The sequence below is a fragment of the Anomalospiza imberbis genome, chromosome 2, assembly GCF_031753505.1.
Source record: "Anomalospiza imberbis isolate Cuckoo-Finch-1a 21T00152 chromosome 2, ASM3175350v1, whole genome shotgun sequence".
Lineage (NCBI taxonomy): Eukaryota > Metazoa > Chordata > Aves > Passeriformes > Viduidae > Anomalospiza > Anomalospiza imberbis.
Window position 1 is genome coordinate 101925047 of NC_089682.1, and position 17001 is coordinate 101942047.

General features: G+C 37.1%; 1 long non-coding RNA gene across 1 annotated transcript; it reads left to right on the top strand.

Annotated features, from left to right (window-relative positions):
- Positions 1–5241: 5241 nt before the first annotated feature.
- On the top strand, positions 5242–15522 carry LOC137467195 (uncharacterized). The gene is made up of 3 exons (XR_010995436.1): positions 5242–5732; positions 11904–11982; positions 15103–15522. It is a non-coding gene; the product is annotated as an uncharacterized lncRNA (long non-coding RNA).
- The last annotated feature ends 1479 nt before the right edge of the window (positions 15523–17001 follow it).

Sequence of the window (17001 nt, forward strand, 5' to 3'; positions counted from 1 at the left end):
CCAAGTTGGGCGTTTGAGAGCTGACCGGAGCCGAGCAAAGTAACGCGCAGCCGTGAATGGGTGGACAGGGTGGAAATCTGCCTCGCCCTATGGGGTTAAACCAAGGTAGAGTTACACACCTAATGGAGACATAACAGAGGAGGGTACAGCATTCTGGGGCAAAAAGGAATGCAAAGATAGGGTGATTGACACAGAACTTCCATGAAGAAGCAAGGAGTGGTTACAAGGTTGACACCCCAACAGGGAGTGACAACCCCTGATTGACAGAACCCTGTAAGGAGAAACCCTGGGAGGAGTGAGATGATTGACAGATAACTGTGGATCTGTGCAGAAACAACCTGGATCAAACCACTGTGAGGGAAAGATAGGGGTACAAGGAACATGTCTAACTAACATTAATAAAAACCCTGACTAAACCAACCCAACCTACAACATTTAGTCAAGTGCATAAGAACATGAATTTAACGTAAATTACCAATTCCCTGGTAAATCTCACACTGTGAATATTAGAGATTTGTCATTTTGTAGCTGCATTATTGAGTGGACATTTCAGAAAAAAATTCTTCAGATGACTGTCTGGCCTGAATAAATTCTGGCAATTAAATGGTCAAAATATAGTGTATCATGTGATGGATGTGAGGACAAGCAATTGGGTGTAAGGGAAATTGGTATTTCCAACAGTTAGAAGGAGCTTACAAGGGAAGTAGAGAGTAAGAGTGTTGAAAAACTGATATCCAAAATAAAAAGCTGAGCTGAAATACTGGAAAATTTAGTAATAGATTACAAGGAGGAAGATTAATATAGATATTTTTGACAGTAGCAGAATAGAAAAATAAAATCTAAGAGATGAGTAAATACACAGTAATCATCCAATAAAGAAGGAGTCTAAGAGACAGTGCTGCTTGCCACTGTAGGGAGAAAATTCATGTGGCCAAAGCTCAACTGAAGTAGAAGCTGGCCAGAACTGTGAGAGACAATAAAACAAGTTTCCCCAAATCTATGAATGGCAAATGGCAGTGTAGAAATAACATTGGCCCATTATGGGATGAGGATGGTCACCTCACAGAGACAAGGCAGAGGTGTCTAATGCATTCTTTGCCTCTTCTTTGTCTTCAGCATGGATTATTGAGCAAGGGAGTGTCAGAGCCCTGAGCTGGAGGACTATGACTGCAACAATGATCAACTCCCAGTTACCCTTGAATTTGTGCAGGATCAAGATGGATTAGTAAAAATCTATGGGGCCTGATGGGATTCCTCCAAGAGTCCTCAAATGACAGACTACATCATGGCAAAAGATCTCTCGATGAATTTTGATTGGTCCTAGAATTCAGAGTGGTCCCAGTTGACTGGAAGCTGATGAATGCTGTCCAAGTTTTCAAGAAGGGCAAGAAGGACCATCCTGGGTATTACAGGCCTGTCAGTCTCACTTCAGTGCCTTATAAAATTATGGCAAAGATTATTCTGAGAGATATTGAAAAACAATGCAGTCATTGGTCACAGCCGGCACAACTTTATGAGGGGAAAGTCCTGCTTATCAAGCCTGATTTTCTTTTAACAAGGTAATCCACCCAGCTGATCAAGGGAAGCCAGTTTATGTAATCTATTGAGATTTCAGTAAAACTTTCGATACTTCTGGACAAAATGTCCAGCATTCAGGTGGATAAACATGTCAAGTGATGGGTGAGCAACTGGCTCATGGGTTGGGCACAAATGATTATAGTGAATGGGGTGGCATCAGACTGGTGACAACAAAACAGAAAAAGATGTAATATTTATCCCACAAATATTCTATTTAATACTGTGAGTTGAAGCATCTCTAAGACACAATATAATTATTTTCTTTACCTTTTTTTTTAATTTGAAAAAGTCAATGATTTTAAAGATTTCATGCTTCATCCAACAGAATCCCTAATTAAAAACTAAAAGGCAACATGGCATACTAATGATAAAAACCCTTAAGAAACAGCTAAGAATAGTACTAAAAAATTGTGAAATCAATTTTTTACCCTGATTAACTACAAAAAAACTTGTACCTTAATGTTTTTCTTTTCATAATTTACTTGTAACCTTTTTCTAAAAAGGAACTTTCACAAATGAGTAGCAGACCACTATTTAGAGCAGTGGCTTTTCATGAAGCAATACTAAAAATTCTTACAAGTAGTAAAGTCAATGATAATTTTTTTCTCTCCCATTCAAATATAGAAAAACAGAAACTATGTCTAATGTTTTCATTATAGCCTTTTATGCTTGCTATTTAAATGTATACTACACATTTCTGCTCAAATAATATTTGTTGATCAATTTTTAGTACCAAAACAACCAGTGTGTTTTTCCTAAGTAGAAGACATTTCTTAGGGTTTGTTTTTTTGTTGACATCATGAAGTACAGTGTTCATTTCATATAAATAATATTTCTTTTATACTTCTAGTTATAGTCATCTGTTAAACAAGGAAATACCACATCTATTGTATTTTTTGCCCTTCAAAAAATATGGGTAATTGGCACATAATAAAACCAGAAGTTTTGGGTTAGAAATTTTGGTGTGTTTAGACTTCACACAGAAATTTCATGGTTGTTATTGCCAGGAAAACTCAACATAAATATTTAGCATGAAAATTATACCACTACAAAATCTCTTTTTTCTGAAGTTGTTGTTGGCATGCATGATGTAAACATGATGATTCAGTTTTTATTTAGCCACAGAATAAATAGAGAATTTCTGAGCACCAGCATATTTACACCATAAAATTATATTAGAAATTAGTTCCAAGTCTCTCTGGGATTCCATTTATAATTATAAATAATGTGTGTTGCCTGCTTACACAGAGCATTGTTAGTCATTTCAAAAATGTCTCTTCTAGTTCATTCAAAAGTAATTATACACTTATTGCAGGATGGCACTAGTCAAAATTTTCCAAAGTGTCATCCTACTACTCTGGACTATTCTATCTAATAGCTGGCCAGAACTCATCTGTATTCTGTCAAACAGGGAGATAGATTAAAAATAAAAGAAGAAAAGTAATAAAAAGTTCACATATCCCTTTCAACAGAGGTGAAAGACTGGAAAGCATCCAGCTTTTGCTGATGTCAGATTGCTAATACTTATTCAGTCCCCCTGATATTTAGAAAACTTTGGCAATGAATGAAAGTATTCACCAGAAAGGAAGCAGTACTTGAAACGTCTAAAAATAAACAGAGGCTATGTTTATTTCACTGAAATTGGTACTTCCAAGCATCTCAGAAATTTTATGAGGAGAATAGTTATGATTTGACAGTTGGAAAAAAAATTGCAACACTATTTCAAGCTATTCTGAATATTTCACAAGGATAATGATCTTTGCAATACCAAAAAAAGACCCGAAACTAACAAAATTTTAAAAATCTGAAAAAATACCTTGGGTGTCCATTTGCCTCCTTCTCCTGCCTGAAGGCAAAAATCATAGTACATGTACTTGTCTGTCTAGGCAGTTTCTAAAGATTTCCTATGACAGAAATATGGCAGCTTCCCAAATAATCTAACCCATTACTACCTTTTATTTCCTGAGAAACTCTCTCCCTCTCTCCCTAAGTTAATGTATCCTTTGTGCTGACTACCACTTGTTTGAAGAGCAGAATATTCTCTTCATCTTTGATTCAGGCCTTTACATCTAGCATTTTTCTTTCTTTAAACTAAATATCCCTAGTTCTCCCATCCGTTTTGTGCATCGTGTTTTCTAGAGTTCGGATCATTTTCTTTCTCTTGCTGGGTTCTGACCAAGTGGTCTATAGTCTCTCTGTGTATCCCAAAATTAAATACATGATTGGAACTCACGACTTACCACTTTCCATGTGAGATGGAAAAATCAATTAATTTTGTTTCAGACAATATATCTATTGTATATGTTGTACACACAACAGAATAAAAAACATTTGACTTATTATTCATTGTAACTTGCAGTACCCCTGCTCATTTCTACTGCTTACTCACTAATACTGCTTCTTCTATTTCTTCACCCAGTTATTGATAAGTATAAAAAAATTGGGATTTTTCCCTATAAAATATAATCTCTTGAATATCAGACTGAGTTGTTGGTATCTATTTTACTTAACCTATTACCTTAACTGCTTTCAAATCTTATCCTGCATGTCAGCACCAAAATTGATAAAATTCTTTTTTTTTATACAAGTTGGTAATTAAGTATTACGCGATGCAGGGCAAAAGAATATCTTGCATTTTAACAGTAAGTAAGAATACCTAATTGCAGAATATAGTGGTCCTATCACTTAGACGTTCACCTAATTCATTCATTCACCTGATTCACCTAATGGTGGTTTATATTCCATAAAACAGAACATTTGTTTCTGTGGTGGGTAAGCCTGGGCTAAAATAGATCCAACTAGCGGAAAAATAACTTAATCTATTCCATCTTAAAATAGATTCTAGTAGTATGAACAAAGACAAACATTAAATCAATATTGTTTCTCCTCATCTCCTCTTTCCCATGACCAAATTCTTTTCTTCTCCTTTTTTCCTTCCTACCCTTTTATTCCTGAGTCTTAGCCACACAAAGTAGCACAGGTGAAGGATACTTGGGAAATTATGTTTTAGTTTGCTCTTCCACACCTGTAGACGAGACTGTAGAGGGCTCTTGCACTGATTTAAACTTTTCATGTAAATATTTACCTCCATTGTGGGTCCTCCATGAACTGTAGCAGTATCTGGTGCAATGCTACAGGCTTGGGGCTGGCTGGAAAGCTACTGGTGGGAAAAGATTCTGAAGGTGCTGGTCCACAGCCTTCTGAATATGAGCTGTCAGTGCTGGATTAACAGTTGGACTCAATGATCTTAAAATCTTTCTCAAACTAAATGATTCTATGACTCTATGAAGGGATGATAGGTACCAAATTGTAAACAATGGGTTTAAATATAGTGTAGATATATTTGAGTTGGTTTGCTGGTAGTTAATAAAGAAGTCATTTTAGACTATAATTAAGAAGACCTTGGTTTTGACATATACTCCATATTGAGAAGACTAAAAAAAAAAGTCAGATAAAAATATTTTTCCACTGTTCATGCAGAACTAAGGAGAAATGTAGGTTCTCTGAAATTTTTAGACTGATGTTTATTGTTTCTCATTTGACTCAGTACTAGTATCCTGTCAACCATCCTCTCAAAGAGCTGCCTCCAATCACCTCATATATTAACTCTCCTTCACCACAAGGAACCTTGATATTTTTAGGGACAATATACCAGCTAAGCTTTCCTCAGCAAACACTGATTTCCACACCTCTTGCTGCATGATTCATGAAAAGTCAGTGAAAACAGATTACACATCCTGGCTTAATGGATGGACATACTTTATCCTGTTTAGCAGCTTTATCGTGGGGACAAGAGGAAGGACGGCTTTAAAAGAAATAGTCCAACATTAGGTATAAAACTTGCACCACCTCAGCATGTTGAAAAATGCCAAATTAAGTTATTTCCTCAACACTACATGTAATTATGCTGCTGAACAAATAAATTTTAAGGATAAAGCTTCTATAATGCAAATTCTAGCCTAATGCTGTACTTAATGTCATTAAAATGCAAAGGCTAGTTAATGAATTGCTAATATTTCTGCTTCTGTCCAGCTCCATACAGAAGAGCCTGGAGTACCTTAGAGCGACCTTCAAGAAACACAAAGAGGACAGGGTTTTGATCTCAGAGTCATCCAATCTATAAAATGAACAGAAAATGCCAGTGCTTGTTCAAAGTTAGTATTTCACTACGCCTAATTATTTTATAAGATTTCTGAATCATAAGCATTATGAAGAAGAGCCCCTTAGTATTGGAGTATTGGAGTAGTGGATTCAGTGGGTTGCTTTGGGAGTCTTTTTCAGTATTGTTTTTTGCTGCAGCATTAACTTGTCAATAAATGAATAGAGACTATTGTTGCATCGCAGTTTGGGGTTTAGGTTAGGGGTTCTGATCTGTTAGCTAGCTGTGTTCTGTGTGCCCCCGCGCACCCCCTGTGTGTGTTCCCCTTCCCCCCTCCCCGCGGCTGTTCACTCCGGGTCCCTGGCTGTTAGAGCCACTCCTGTGACCACGCCCCGTCCTGCCCGGAGGGTTCAGTGCCCCTCACTCCGAATCCCCATCCCCTGTCCGCCCCAGCGCCCAGGGTCCGCCCCGGCCGCATCCCCGTTGGGTGCCATGGTCCACATCATCACCACGGTACCTGCCCCCATTGGGCGGGAGGGCCCCTGCTCTCCTCACTCTCTCCCCAATGTAATCCCATGCCTCGGAGTGCCCAAGGCCATGTTTCCTCACGCGCGAGCTGGGAGCGGGTCGCAGCGCCTCGGCGCAGCTCCTCGTGGCAATAAAGGACTTTCAGCCTTGCACGCGTGGGGAATACGGACGTTCCTTCACTCTTTACTGGTGTCTCTCGCTCGCAGTGGCAAGAATCCGCTGGCACCCCCGCCCGGACTGCGGCACGGAGCCAAGCCCGGAAACACGCAGTGATCCTGGGTCCCAGAGGGATGAGACACTACTTTAGGTGCCAGAGCTGCCCAGGGACAGGGAAAACACAGAGAGATGCTGCGGACTATTAGATAACAGACTATTATAAAATACTTTTTTTTTCCATCGGGGTTTATTACCATCTTGTGAAGGACAGAATAAATACCTGATATGTTATGGTATAAAGTTTCTGCTGAAATGGAGTTAGAATATCTACAGCTTCTGAATGGTTCAGGTCAATCCAAATAAGTGCTTTATATCCTTCTACTAAAAATAATAAAGAAATAAATTCATTAAAAAATAAATACAAAAAATGCATGTGTGATGCACAATTTCCATGATAATTTAGTAATGATAGAATTTGCAAAAAAAATGCAGCTTTCGTCAGCCTTACTCATCACCAATCCTCATCTGTAAACTCATATATTTTGAATATTCCTTTTAAAGCACTGTTAGAAAACCAAAGTAGAAAAAAATTAATTCTCTCTCATGCAGCCCACCAACAAAAATTCAAGGTGTCTCTGACTGCCAGGTGACACTGTGATCATTGTAGGGATGATATAGACTTACAGATTATACTTCAAAATTAGAGGCACTTAAATTTTAATAAAAAAAGACCTTCCCCCAAGCATAGACTATCAACTAAGTAGCTAAATAAATAAGCAGTGAAAGTAAGCCTCTAAAATTGCAGATCAATGAGCTTCAGATGGGACCCTATGTTAGATTACTTTACTTGTATGTTGTGATCAATATTTTCAAACTTGTATTAAAAGATTATTGTTCTTAAAAATAAATATGCTTATTTCAGAACTTTGGGAGTACCAAGATAAATGCCAAAGTTCTAGAGAATTTTTAATGATTTATCCATTGAGTCTATGAAATTAGAGTTCACTTGAAAATAGATTTATTATATAAAATCTAAGATAAGGTAAAGAAAGTTTATACATTTGATGTGATTTTATAAATTTTGAATCTTCTAACTTATTTTTACTACAGTAATAGACAATTTAAGATTTTAAGACTAACTAGTTAAGAAATGGAAAGATTCATGTTATGCATGGATTGAGACAGTAAAGATATCCAGGGAACAATAACTTAAGTTTTTCTGGAAATCCTAAACCTGGCATGAGTAATAAAAAGTATTATATAAGTGAATTTAACTGTCCATCTTCAGTTCTAGCTCACACCTTTGCCTTACTTTTGCTTTTCTTTAAATCTGAACACTTTTTGTTCTTTTTCCATATTTAATTCCTAGTCTAGCTCAGGTTTTCTTTTTTCTCTTCTTTTGTTGCCTATATTCCTATTTTATATCCTTTTCCTGCTTTGAAATCTTTGTTGATTCTTCTTTCTTTTAATATCTCTTTTCCAGTTTTTTTTTTTTTTTTCTCAAGCTCTATTCTTTTTTAGGTGATATTTCTGTTGCTGTCGTTTCACTTGTCTTAGATTTTTTAAATTTAATTCTTAAGTTTGCACTAGCCTGTTTTTCTAAAGAAGCTTTGCTTGTGCAAACACCATACTTTTTCAGCTGTCTATCTGTCTCACATCAGTAACTTCTGAATCTGATGGCTCATTAAACAAAGCTGACAGAACAGCACAGAGTCTTAGAGATAAGGCACTTCCCAACAGGTTTGGGAAACTTGGCAGTTGGCTGGAGGGCAGAGGTCCAAATCAATGTCCCATCAAATGAGAGGCGGCTCCTACTTGACCTCATTTTGAGCAGCAGCAGCCGAGGATGCTGGTGCTGCTCTCAGCCAGCCCTGTGCACGCTGCAGCTTGCCTTGCCACGCAGGTGAAGAGTAGGGGTGGGCGGCAGCCGAAGACACGAGCAAGGGAAGGATCTGTGCCAGCAATCTGCAGCCATTGGACAGCTTCTTCAGTTTCCTTGCTCATTAACTTTTATTTTCCCCTCTTCCTCCTACACTGCCAAAGTTAAACTAAGCCCAATGCTTTGACTCTGCAGTAAGCAGTTGCAGCGCTCAAACTGTCCAACTTGTCCCTGATATTAATGACAACTGACTTTGCTGACCAGGCCTATTCCCCTGTGTACAAAGTTGACTTATTTACTAAACCTGGATGAGGAAAGTAGATAGAATTATGGTTATCAAGTTGATTATTTTAGGAATAAAGTTCCTAAGTTACTGCATAAAAGAAGCCAAGACAGTAGAACAGTTTCTAAAGGCAGGAGCATCGGAATTTCTGTGTTTCCATTCAACCAGGAATAAGAATTTTATGTTGTTCAATTTTTCAACATTTGTCTTTATTTGTAGGGGTATTTGGTAATCCTATTCATTCCAATCAGTGAAACAAACAAACCCCAAGTCATCTGTCGCAACAGAGGAAGCATAGTAGAAGGAGAAAGATCATGCACAATGTACACTAAATTGCTCAGGGAAAGAGATGCTTCAGCTAAAGATACATGCCCGAATCTTCATCTCAAGTATATGGAGCACAAGAAGTAAACAAGTTGCAACTAACAGGAAACCCAGGTAACAACACAATATATAAATTCAGCTTTTTATAAATTAAAAATAAGGCACTGCCTGCCCCCCCTCCCCTCACTAAGGCAACACTACTAGAAGGGGCCAAAACTGTGTTCTCTGCAGGAAAAAGCACAAGTACAAGCCTCCTACAAGTCTTTCAAAATCCCACTGTCTCTATGAAACTGCACTTTTTTTCCATAAAAATGTTAAGCTGTAGGTTCCTCTCATATCCCACTTAGATCCTAATCAATAACTTAGATGATACAGACTCTGGTGTAAGGGATCAATTTTATGTTTAAGCTGTACGTACCAGAGATGGCATCTAATTAAAGTTCATTACCCTTGGCCAAATACCAATGCTATAAATTGTAAAAAGTGGGCATAATCTACTCTTCTTTCTCAATTTTGAAAAAGATACATCCAAGTATTTTTAAGAACACATTTTATTCAATATGCAATCCAGTCAGTATAAGTGAGGTATATACAGATTATACCTGAAAACAGATGCCACAAGAGAAGTACGCAATATTTTGTTTACTTTCTGGATCATTTTATGGTTCATCTAAGAGCCAGACAACTTCATCTAGATAGGTATGAAAGCACTGGAGAAGTTCCAGATCAACAGGGAAAGACTTAGTAAGTTTATGAAACATTGAGAGCTGAAGGATGTCAGTATTTTCTGTGTTTTGGAGACATCTGTGACCTTTAGTCTTACCTATTTTTACCTGGGGAAAAAAAAATTGCAAACTATGTATCATTTAAACAGCAATCTCTAGAGCTACAGAAAGAAATGAGAATATACCTGGCAAACAATACTAAAGGCAGCCTCTTAAATGAGATGATCAGGAAGTAAATATATAACATGCATAATATAACCAGTGCCTTGGAGAAATGATTTTCAGTTATTTTTCTATTCACTTGTACCTCAATAATTCTAAGTCCTCTTTCCCAAATCCCTGGAGTTTGTATTCTCCTTTCTGTCATAAATAACCATCATGGAATTTTTTTATCATCCTCTTCTCTACTACCTTTAATCCCACGTTATAAGAAATGTTCATAAGAATGCATTAATTTATTAGTCTTCTTAACCACTGCTTCTGCTAGCATGACCTACAATTCTGAATCAAAATAATTTTTTTTTTTAAGGTTAATATTTTTGGTATAATATACTTCTAGGTTGATCACTGCGGAAAGGTTCTTTGTCATAATGAAGCTTCTGAGAAAGCCATGGTGAAAACTGTTTTAATATACCTTTAAAAACACTGGAAAGCCTGAAGTTCCTCCTCAAATATTTCCTCTATTTGCATTTCACTCATCTACTCTGAAGACCAATAAATGTACTTTCAGTAGTCATAATCTAATCTAGATAATCTCCTTAAAAAATTAACTCTTTTAAATTTCATACATTTTTCAAGTTCTGATGAATTCATTCAAATAAATGACACATACTGGATACCAGCCTTTCTAGATTAGAAACAATAGGATATCTGATGCTTACCTTAAAATCATAGAAATAATGTGGAAATAAGCCTGTGTGATCAAATTTTCAGGTAAAAGAGATGTGAAACTTTGTTACAAAATAATTAAAACCACTGAATTAGGATTTTGTATTTAAAGCTGAATCTGGATTTAAAATTAAAGCAAATGAACAAAAAAATAATATAAATTGAATTTTAAAAAGCACCAAAATATCCCCACACCAAACCACAAACAGCCCCCTAAAACCAAACAACAAGAACCCTATAAAACCATCAGGGGAGCTTATCACTCACTGTGCCTCCAGCTAAACAAAGCTCTCATTTTATCTCCAGCAACAAAGGCAGGAACTGCTCCCAGTAATTTACATGCTTGCAGTTTACAGTTGTAAAATGTTCATTCCTATGTTCTTTTAAACATTGGCTCTTTGAAAAGAGATCATTTTCCTCTTTTAGATCAAAAGAGCAGGAAACTGTGTATTGAATTTCAAAAAATCTTTCTGCTGGAGTTTAAGTAATGACTAAATGAGAAGCCATGAAGTAATGGCTTTATTCAGTTTCTGTTGCTGACATAAGCCTGTTTACACACTGAACTGAATTACCTCTGGTACAGTATCTTTGTGTGACTCCAGCAAAACAACCATAGCTGAGACTTGTTTCACTACAGAAATTAGCTAATGTGCCTGGAAATGCTCTTTGCCAACTGTTCTTGATCTGATGCTTACAGATATAGAAAAAAATCACTGCACAGTTTAGCTAGAAATTCACACGCCACTGGGGCAAGCCCAAGAGACACTGACAACTGAGGCATTCCTCTTGTAAGTCATGAAACAACAGGGCAATTGAGAGCAAAGATCATGGTATGGTGATCTCACTGTGACCATAATTTAGATTTTTGTTTTGTGTACGTCTGAAAGAGAACACATGGCTGAGAAAAAACTTTGTGAGAGAGGAGAAATTATTTTCTAATAAAATAGCTCATGCAAGTTCTGTCTTGTTTTTTTCTTAAAACTGAAGTCAGCCTCAAAACCACAAAGCTAAACTTCTAATGTAGGCTAAGTGACATGAGCATTAAGTAATGACTACAGGAACACAGAAATGCCATTGTGTCAGTAAAATAGAAAGTTATCTACATTTTAATTAAGTTAGGGACTTAGGTATGCACCTTTTCAATTATTTAAGAAGTATATTTTTATATTAAAAAGTCTATACTGTAGAAGTGCCTTCCTCTCAGGTAAGAAGTGCACCACAAAATAAGCTAGCAGAAGCCCCTTTTCTCCAATTATATACATATTTGGGGGAAAAACAAAAAAGCAAAACCCACTGAATTGCAATCTAGTTCTTGGTTTGTGGTACTGCTGCTTTCTTCGTATCTTGCTTCTTCTTTGTCATTGTCAGTCATAAATTGTTGATTTTTTTTAAACTGTGGAGTTGTGTAACATTCTTATGCAAATGTTTCCTTATCCTCCAAAGCAGCAGACCTCTGCTGAGAAGACAAGCAATACTGCAGAGCTCTGCAACAAGATTTGAGGGCTTCAGATGTGACCTCTGGGTGAGTACATTTTAACCAGGAAATTTGATTATCATGCATAACACCATTAGGGACTGCTTCTACTTTGCTTGATTTAAAAAGGCATAGAGAAACTCCTCCATGAAGCTCAAGTTATTAGTGCCTATCTTGGAAAATTCTGCTCTGAATTCCTGAAGTTATATACTGCTAGGTTTGTCAACCTTCACACACAGCCATAATGAGAAATATGGTGCAGGCCTCCAACAACCTGTTGAGCTGTTCCACCCATATGACTGACCATGTTGAGTCCATCAATCAAATTTTTTATGCAAGGCATCATCCTCAGCTGCTGAAGCACAGGCTAAGTGTATCCATGCTGTAATTGAAGTTTCTATGTTGTAATAGTTCTTGAGGTTTAAAAGCCACATTTCAGGCAATTCTCGGAAGTTTACTACTTTTACAATGAAGAGGAGAAAGAATGTAATAGGAAAGCAGTTCTCAGTCTTGCCCTGCTCATTATCTTATATTTTTGATTCATCCTTCAGAAGTTGAATAGCTTGAGACAAAGCTAAATAATTCTTGGCACCTGATTTAGGTTCAGCCTTCCTCTAGTCCTTATTAGTGCTACAGTTCCTTGCTTGAAAGGGTACAAGCAGCTTAGATTCTCCCCTAATTCATTCCAGAGCATGTTAACCTTAGAGACGTTTATTTGAAGTGAGCTGGAGAAAAGTACTTTTTTCCTTTTGTTCAACAAAGTAAAGCTATGATGTTTATCCTTATGCAGTCCATACTCTTAATTTATTTTAGAAGAAGAGAAAATGACATCAAATTCATCTGAAGGCTTCAGCCAAATCAAATAATTCACATCTCATAAAATATGCTTTTAGGCTCTGATTTTTAATTTACCATTAGAATTTTTTAAATTGTCCATTGAAAATACTACTGAGGGGAAAAGAAAAAGTCAAATGAATGATTTTGTAGAACTTATTGCTGGAGTTATAATTATGTCCTCAGACCATAATTATTTAGAACTTTTGCTTTAGTGAATCTTCTGAATAGGCAGAATTATTAAGATTCTGAATTAATTAACATCAAGCTTGTAACAGTTTTAATATATAACTCTGGAGAACAGAGGAGGGTCAAGGTAAGGCCAGGACTTAGTAGTTTAACATGCTCTTTTCTTTTAGGCTTCTGAGGTGTCAGTAGTTTTGAAAAGTAACTTTTTTTGTAGCAAAACACAAAAGCTTCCATGTACAAGCCCTAGAATGATTAACATGCATTTGATGAGGAAAGCTTTTAGAAGATTTTCAAACCAGTATTAATGTTAACATTATGCCAAACTATAAAAGCAAGCAGGTTTGATCATAAGAAAATGACACAAAGTTCAAACAGTCTAGCCAGTGAAAATATTGCCAATAGAGTTGCAGGATCTTAAAAAGCAGGCATCTGAATCTGAAGCTTTCAGTTAATTTTCCAATACCTCTTCCTAAGTTTCTCAACAGAATTGAGAAATTACAATAAATGAGTAGAGGTATGAATGAGGTCCCAGACTTAGGAGAAATAAGAGTAAGATTGTCACATTTCTATAGAAAAGCAGAAAATGAAATGAAATTGCGCACATTAAAATAAAATACATTTGTCACCATCTGAAAAACAATAAGCATTATTGATAAAATATCATGGCCTGGTAAAAACCCTTATGAAAGCTCTGAAATTAGGATTTTACAATTTATATACCAGCTTAATTGCCTCATTCAATGCTTTTACTATCTAATTATCTATGGTCTTATTTTATTTAGTGACTTCAAAGTACATGGCATTTCTATTGATTTTTGGAGTGGCACTAAACAAATTCCTCTCCCAAACTGTTCTTCCATAAGTTGATACAAATCAGGAACTCCTGTGGTTTATTTCACTTCTTTTGTACACTTTTAGGAACAGAATAGGATATTCCCTGGAAGAGTTTTTGCACTGCCTTCTAAGGCAGCCAAAACACCTGTGTCAACATAATTTCTGTAAATTGCAGTAGAAAGGTGTTGGGTCATGTACATAAAATCCTACGCACTTTGTCAGAAGTGTAATGGGGAAGACACTCCTCCATTCAATTTCATGTTTCCCCTTCTATCAAGCTAGGGATTCATCCTTCTTGCTACAGCCTTTATATCTATATTCTTTAATGAGTATTTGACTATCCACAAAGCTGACCAGCATTTTTTTTGAGGTTTACAAAAAAGTGCTGAAATGAGATTCAGCCATAGGATCTTCATTAACACATTCTGGTTTTCAAAAGTGGGGAAACTTTCTCCCAGATTGATGCATAGGAAAAGTCAAGGTGGAAAAGTCAACACAAGGGTTTTTAGTCCTTGTGTTGTATGGGGGCTGCAACAGAAAAAATGTAAGCACAGTTAAACCAACAGTGGTATGTTTTTTTCCAAATATTCAACTATCAATGTCCGATTGGAAGGAAATTGAGAGTGGTTCACAGGCTATTTAATTATTTCTTCTTTTCCTTAAGGATAACATTCTGAGCCCAAAGTTGTGTTAAAAAAAATTCACATCAGAACAAAAATATGAGTGAACAATCAAGTCCAAGTAAAGAAACATGACCTTATTTAATTTTATTTGTGGTATTTTAAATATCTCTATAATTTGTTAAAATAATTTAATAAAAATATTTTTCCTCCTTATACTTCATGTTTATATTGAAATGAGTTACACTACACAAAAAAGATACTGTTTTCCAAAAGATTTGGTGCCGTAAAATTATAAAGATTATATGCGAACCTTACTTCGACTACTTTAGAAATGAAATTGAATATTGTCTTTCTTTTCTTTCATCCAAAATGTTCCCAAAAGATTTTTCTTTGCTAAGTGCATCTAGAAACATGAAGTGCCATTTAAAAAGACCCTGAAATATATTTCTGAAAAGGAAGAATTCCTTCATAGTTCAGAAATTTGTCACTGGAAAATTAGTTCAAAACAATCATATCAGACTTTAACTGTTGACCTTTCTTTGGTGATGGAATGATTTCTCTTTATGGCTTATCTACAAATGAGATTTGTACTGACCCCAGTACATCATGTCTGCCTTATTACTGTGAGTTAATAGTATTCTAAGGACTCCTTTTGTTCTCAGCTCCACTGTTTATTCATTTTACCCAGGGGTCAGTGCTTTCTCAAACCATCAGTAATTGCTGAAAATCTTCATATTTTCTTTTGAACCAGCTGCTGATTCTCAGACAAAAGACCTTATATGGAAATAGCAGTGAAGACATATTAAAAATATTTTCCAAGCATATGTTAGAGGAATAACATAAGGTCTGACAGAATTATTTCCTAGGATTTATAATATAATTAGACACTGTTCAAAAAAACATAGTATTTTATATAGAAATGGATTAATAATACAAACCAGGGCTGACTGATGTAGTTACAGGTACAGTGATATTATTCAATGAGTTCTCTAATTTTTCCAAAACACAATGTTCAAACAATTTTCCTTATTATTGCAGATAGAAGAATAAGTAAAAATAACAGTGTTTTCTAGTATTTTGGACAATTCTGAAGTAATGAATTTGTCTGTAAAAAGTAAAATCAAAGGAAAATGACTGAAGGGTCTTCCTACTGAAACCCCATAACTGAATATTCTTTCTGTCCTTTCAGTTACACAGGTTGTCTGATTTTAAATAGTAAAGGAAAATGTGTCTGCAAGAATAGCGTGGTGTCTTGTGGTGTTTTCCTAGTCCCCAGGCAGCTCCGGCACCTAGAGCAGTACCACATCTCTCCAGGACCCAGGATCACCGCGTGTTTCCGGACTCGGCTCTGTGCCGATGTCCCGGCGGGGGTGCCAGTGGATTTCTCGCCACCGCAAGCAAGAGACACTAGTAAAGAGTGAAGGAACGTCCATATTCCCCGCACGTGGAAGGCTGAAAGTCCTTTATTGTCGCAGGGAGCTGCGCTGAGGCACCATGACCCGCTTCCAGCTCATGCGTGAGGAAAACGGCTGCGAGCACTCTGAGGTGTGGTATTATATTGGGGATGGAGCAAGGAGAGCAGGGGTCCTCCCGCCAAATGGGGGCAGGTGCTGTGGCGATGACGTGGACCACGGCACCCAACAGGGATGCGACTGGGGCAGACCCCGGGCTCTGGGGCGAACAGGGTTGGGAGATCGGAGTGACGGGCACCGTACCCTCCGGGCAGGATGGGGAGTGGTCACAGGAGTGACAGCGGAAGCTCCAGCAGTCAGGGGCCCAGAGTCAACAGCCGTGGGGGGGGAAGAGACACAGGGGCTGCATGGGGGTACACAGAACACGGCTAGCTAACAGATCAGAAACCCTAACCTAAACCCCAAACCACGATGCAACAGAATAGGCTTAGTAAAAATATTATATAAAACATTATTAAGATTTTTCATGTAAATCAAAGGGAAGAGATTTTAAAACCATTCCTTCAATGCAAAAATAACATTACACTGGATCACATGAGGCCAAATGTATTAGTTACAGTTCATTGAAAGGTCAGAGTAAATACCAATGGCATAGAACTCCCCAACCCTAAACTGACTAGAATGTTGCTTGAGTAAGGACATTAGTTTTAAGTTCTAACTTTAGTTGAATGTCATACTTCAGAGATGGATTCAGAAAAAAATTCTATGTCTATCAAGTGAAACTCAGATGAAAAATAGGTCCAATAGCCCACATTCTGATGAGTCGGAGGAGTTGGGTCTTGTGCCCTCATGTGTTTTTGAGATCACCTCAGTAAAAGTGCCTCTGCCAAGGTGGAACATGATGATCACTAACTGACCCCTATGAGGTCCCAGAGGAGGTTGCTGATGTGTATGTGTAGCACATCAGTTCAATCGGGGCCACTGCAGGAGGGTGCTATATCGGCAGGAGGCATTACTTTCCAGGCTTTTCGCTCTAGCTAAATTCAGCAGCACAGCAGTAATTTCCCCTGAAGTTTGTTGTCTCATAGAGATTGCCTGTGTTTAAAAGATGGGCTTACGAAATAACCGGAGCGAAGCAATTCTCTCCCTAAAACACATCACTGACAGGCTGCTTT